The sequence below is a fragment of the Benincasa hispida genome, chromosome 12 (genome assembly GCF_009727055.1).
Source record: "Benincasa hispida cultivar B227 chromosome 12, ASM972705v1, whole genome shotgun sequence".
NCBI classification, from domain to species: domain Eukaryota; kingdom Viridiplantae; phylum Streptophyta; class Magnoliopsida; order Cucurbitales; family Cucurbitaceae; genus Benincasa; species Benincasa hispida.
The window spans coordinates 79,685,470-79,691,620 of record NC_052360.1 but is presented as its reverse complement, the minus strand read 5'-3'; the positions used below and the strand labels follow the sequence as shown (position 1 = coordinate 79,691,620).

General features: G+C 39.4%; 1 non-coding gene across 1 annotated transcript; it reads right to left on the bottom strand.

The window, feature by feature from the left end:
- Positions 1 to 5,574: 5,574 nt before the first annotated feature.
- Positions 5,575 to 5,681, bottom strand: LOC120068657. Its single transcript, XR_005479293.1, has one exon. It is a non-coding gene; the product is annotated as a small nucleolar RNA R71 (small nucleolar RNA).
- Positions 5,682 to 6,151: the final 470 nt, after the last annotated feature.

Genomic DNA, 6,151 nt, shown 5'->3' with positions numbered 1-6,151 from the left:
TTATATCCGATGGACATAGAAATATATCTATAGTGAGAAAAATGTAGTTGTCGGTCTTTAGTGGAGTGCTCGACAGTTAGCAGATGGTTGATCTTGTGATTAAAGAGTTTAGTCAACTATTCACGTACCGTTGGATCTTCAAGCTACAGGTCCATAAAGTCCCCTCGGTAGCTCAATAGATTCAAGTTGAGAATCAGTTTTTCGGTTAGTTTGAAGTGTTCAAATTGACAAGAGGAAGTGTTCAAATTGACAAGAGGGAGTTTGATTATATATGATATAATTAAATTGGTTCAATTATATATGTTATAATTGATATGATGTATGAGATACATTAATTGGAGGAATTTGATATAAATATAATTTATATTGAATAAAGGAGAAATGGGCTATGGTTTAAATGTTACATATGATATGATATTAAAATTATAGGTTATAAATATAATATGATAACCTAGTTATTATATTTATTTATAATCAAAACAATTATATGATAATTGTGGGTGGTTTCTCCTTTAACCATGCATGAAAGTGGGAGGTTATGTTCCGTTTTCATAACTGAAGGATAAAATGAAAAATGTTATTATTGATCATTTAGCTGATTAGAGACTATACGATAGCCTTCTAAGTGAGAGCCTAAACGATCGTGTAACACGCCTTTTTCTATCGTGTAAAGTTTTACTAAACAATTGCGTGCCTAGCGAGATTCTTTAAACAATCAAGCCTATCTTTTCTAAATGATCATGTACCTGCTAAGTTTTACTAAACGATCAAGCACACAAAGTCTATGCGATAGACAATATATTCTCCCACTTGCTTGGTCGTATAGTTTGATCGTTGTTTCCTCCATCCCTCTACCAAATCCAACAGAGCCCACACCTCCTGGATTCTAACTCTGAGAATACCAAGGTCACCGAGTGGTGGTATCTAAAAGGGTGTTTTTTCGTGGAGAAGTTTATTCTTAATCTAAGCAATAACGAGAGTTTGAACAGACGATTGAGTTGACAAGCTGGGCGAGAGCGAGATATTGTTGTCCAAGTTCTTCATGAGAGCAAGAGATTAATGGAAGAAGTGTTCTTCAAAGGTATGTCTCTCGTTTCTTTTGTATTTAATTTCTAAAGCATGCGGTAATTTATTCTAAGATGCATAACTAGTTTGTATGTTTGTGAATGCCTTTAATTTGGTCATAATGGATTTGGATCGATCGTGCTTTCGCTCATGGGTTCTCTTTGATAAAAGTTCCTTCAATTGATTCCTTCAATTGGTGTTAAAAGTGGTAATGCATAGACTCATTCAGTTTGTTCATGTTTTCAGCAACGAACAAATGGCTACAGCCACATTAGCTCTTTTAAGTGCCGATAAGTTGACTGGCGAGAATTACGCTAGTTGGAAACACATGATAACTACAATACTGATCATCGATGACCTTAGGTTTGTCCTTATGGAGGAATGTCCTCCTATTTCGACTCAGAACGCCACTTGAAATGTTCGGGAGGCTTATGAAAGATGGACACGAGCGAACGAGAAGGCCCGAGCTTACATCTTGGCCCATCTAAACAATGTTTTGGCCAAAAAGCATGAACCTATAGTCTTAGTGTATGAGATCATGGAGTTCCTATGGGGAATGTTCGGACAACTGTCTGGACAGCTAAAGCACGAAACTCTGAAATGCATCTTCAACTCCAAAATGGAGGAAAGCATATATGTTCGTGAACATGTTCTAAACATAATTGTCCACTTCAATGTGGCAGAGATGAATGGGTCACGCATCGATGAGGGCAGCCTGGTTAGCATCATTCTGCACTCGTTACCAGATAGCTTCCTGCACTTTGTCAATAATGCTATACTGAACAAAGTAGACTATGCCCTTACAACTCTCTTCAACGAGTTACAGACATTCCAATCCTTGTTGAAAAGTAAGGAGAAGAAGGCAGGTGAGGCAAATGTTGCTTCATCTTCAAAGAAGTTCCATCGGGGTTCGACCTCAGGGACTAAGTCTGCACCTTCTACTTCTAACACTTCCAAGTGGAAGAAGAAAAAGAGTTGTAAGGGGAAGGGGAAGGCACCTGCTAACCTACAGCCTGTCACTCAGCGGGAAAGGCAACCAGCGTCGATTGACAAAGGAAAATGTTTCTATTACAACCAGGATGGGCACTAGAAGTGGAATTGTCCTCACTGGTTGAAGGAGAAGAAGAAGGCTAAGGCCAAGGCACAACAAGGCAAATATGATTTACTAGTTTTGGAAACCTGTCTAGTGGAGAATGATGATTCTACCTGGATTATTGACTCTGGGGCCACTAATCATGTTTGTTCTTCTTTTCAGGGGATTAGATCCTGGTAGCTTGAGGCTTGAGAGATGACGATGCAAGTAGGCACCGGGCACGTCGTCTCAATTGTGGCAATGGAAGGACTCCAGTTGATTTTACAGAATAAATTTATCATTTTGAATGATGTGTATGTTGTTCCCGAGTTAAATCAGAATAAATTTATCATTTTGAATGATGTATACTCTTCACTTTTCATTGAATAAAGTGTTTATTCTCAAATATGGTGTTGAGATTTGTTCAGCAAACTGGAAAATAATTTGTATGTGCTAAGGCCGTTAGCAATAAATTCCCTCCATAACAGAGAGATGTTTAAAACTGTCGTAACTCAAAATAAACGACTTAAGTTTTCTCCTAAGGAAAATGTCCATCTTTGGAACCTTCGATTAGGGCACATCAATCTCAATAGGATTGAGAGGTTGGTGAAGAATGGACTTCTAAGTGAGTTAGAGGAAAATTCTTTACATGTGTGCGAGTCATGCCTTGAAGGCAAAATGACTAAAATACCTTTCATTGGAAAAGGTTATCAAGCCAAAGAGCCTCTAGAGTTAGTGCATTGAGACCTTTGTGGTTCGATGAATGTGCGAGCCAGGGGAGGCTATGAGTATTTCATCACTTTTACTGATGATTACTCTTGGTATGGGTATGTTATTTGATACAACAGAAGTCAGAATCCTTTGAAAAGTTCAAAGAGTTCAAGGCTGAAGTTGAAACCGCATTAGATAGACAGATTAAAACACTTCGATCTGATCGGGGTGAAGAGTTTTTGGATTATGAGTTCCAGAACTATATGATAAAACATGGAATCATTTCCTAACTCTCAACGTCGGGTATACCTAGCAGAATAGTGTATCAGAGAGGAGAAACAGAAATTTGTTGGACATGTTTTGGTCAATGATGAGTTACGCTTCCTTATCGGATTCTTTTTGGGATTTTGCAATGGAGACTGCAACTTATGTGCTCAATTTTATTCCTTCCAAGAGTGTTACTGATAATGGGCAGAAATGCACATTATCATAGTGCTAAGTTCTTAAACAATGTTGGATTACATTGATAGAATATGTAAAATTGCGTCCATTAAGCATAAATTCTACAATATTACGGTCGCATGCGTCCAATGCATTAGGGCAATTGATCTCTATTTTTGTGCAGAATAATGCGTTAACGCAATGCAATGAATGCGATCATAGGAATACATCGGTTGAATGCAACTTCATCGCAAGACTTTGTGTTGATCGTGCTCACAAACATCCACCCAAGAAGAATCACCGCAACATGGTGGACACATCCGGACGAAAGGACAATTAAGATCGATGGGACAGAAAGCTGACGGTAGTCGGTTCCAAATTAAGTTGACAGCCAATAACGGTCACAAAGTACATCCAACTTTATCGGTGACAACTATCTGGCGCATTAGTCAGAAATTAAAGTTGTCCCATCTGTACAACCAGGAGAGAGAAACTGCTTTCACCTTTGATGCCCTATAAATACCAAGTGCATTCTTTAGAGAAGGGGTTAAGCAGTCGATTACTTCATCACTTTACAAGTTCACACCTCTGTTCATAGTTTTCTTTTCCATTTCACAGTATAGCTAGAGAAGAGTGGTGACACCGAAGATCGTCCAAGGCGGCTCGAGAGAGAACCTTAGGGCATAAGAGCAGAGAGCGAGTTGACTCTCGCGAAAGCAAGAATATCTTTAGAGCACGAGTAGAACAGTGTAACACCTTGTGGCAAGAAATTGCTCCAGGCTCCTTACTATACTTGCATTGTTATTCTATACTTCATCTTTTATCTATTCAATGGAAGTTCTATTTCTACATCTGCTCATTCTCTTAATATGCATGAGTAGCTAAACTAGTTGAATGGGTTGAGAAGAACTAAGCTAACACGATCTTGGAAGTTTATTGCTTGCGATTGTCTAGTTTTATGCTATGCGAAACATCCCTTTAGAGTTTCTTGAGAGAGAATCTAAAGAAAGAACCTAATGTCTTAAGAGAGCTAAGTTAGAATCTGACTTGAAAGAGCAAGATTAGGCTTGCATAAACAAGAAATAGGGACTTAGAGATAAGCTATGTTTGTCAACTTGCATCGCATGCATCCTAGGAATAGGAATGATATTATGCGGTCGCATATTTGTGTGAATGTCATGTTGTCATTGCATAAATAGAAATAGAGGTTTATGTGTAAATCCTATAGACTTATCGCATATTTATCGTATGCATTCTAGCCTTAGAAGCCATGGCATTCACGCCAAGAGGTGGTTTACTATTGTATGCATGTTGCATGATCGCAAGGCATGAATGCAACCTAGGGAATGTTAGCCGAAACCCTTCTCAACCCGTTCACCGCATATTCATCGTATTTCTCGTTGCCAACTCTTTTCGAACTCTGTCGCATTTATTATTATTTTCATTAATGCAACAACAACTCAACACTTATTTATCTAATCGATTACCGCAAGTTTTCATAAAAATCTCTAACGCAACTATTTTCACAAGTCCCTGTGTTCGAACCTGGACTTACTAGGAAACTCAGAGGAATTTACACTTGGATTCCGCTAGGGAAACTTGAGTGCACAATGTTATCCATCAACACATATCATCCACATTTTCCACATTTCATAAATTTAAGTATCAAGTTTTTGGCAACGTTGTCGGGGACTTCGACAAAATAGTTGTTAACGATAATTTTTGTGAATTCTTTGCAAAACTCTAAATCTCTGGCGAACTACGACCCGAAGATTGAGAGAACATTTCGAAGGAGACTAAGAGACCGCCAACAGCAACCACAATCCGATAAAGAAGAGATGTCGGAGCAGCCTAGGAATGAAGCACCAAACAACAATAACGTCATGGTAAATCCAATTCTGTTGGCAAACGATCACAATAGGCTCATTAGGGACTATGCATCGCCAAACCTCTATGATTTCTCTCCGGGAATCATGAGGCCTGCCTTAGACGGAAGTAGATTTGAAATGAAACTGGTGATGCTGCAGATGATCCAGGCTGCAGGTCAATTCAGAGGAAGGCATGGCGAGGATCCGCACGTCCACCTCTGAAGTTTTATTGAAATCTGCAATACTTTTGTGTTGTCGAACATCTCTGCTAAGAAGGTTCGACTATCGCTGTTTCCATTTTCTCTCTGTGATCAAGCTAGGAAATTAGCCTACTCGCTCGAGCTAGGAGAGATCACTTCTTGGGAGCAGGTGGTGGAGAAGTTTATGAAGAAGTATTTGCCACCTACAGAGAATGCAAGACGAAGAAAGCTTATTACTAATTTTGAACAAGATATGGATGAATCGCTCAGCGATGCCTGGGCGAGGTTTAAAAGGTTGGTCTGAGATTGTCCGCATAATGGGCTGCCAGACTGCCTTCAAATGAAAATTTTCTACCACGGTTTGAATCCTGCTTCGCAGACCACTGCCAATGCAATAACATCTGGTGGTCTGCTCGACAAGACTTATGATGAAGTGAAGAATGTCCTGGATTGCATCTCCAAGAATCATGAAGACTGGAGGGAGAGCGACCAGAGATTAAGACTCAAAGATTCTAACGCAAATAACGGTGCTATTGTTTCATTGCAAAACCAAATGACCGCAATGATGAATTTGATTCAAGGAATGACGATTAGCAGCCCAACACCATAAGGTGGGCAAATCAATGCAATAGGTCAAAACACCGCAAGGTGTGCGACTTGCGGTGATGGGCATGCAATGGAGGATTGTCCACAAAACCCATAATCTGTTTATTTTGTAAAGAACAACCCCTTTTCCAACACCTACAACCCCGGGTGGAAAAACCACTCGAACTTTGCTTGGAAGAATCAACAAC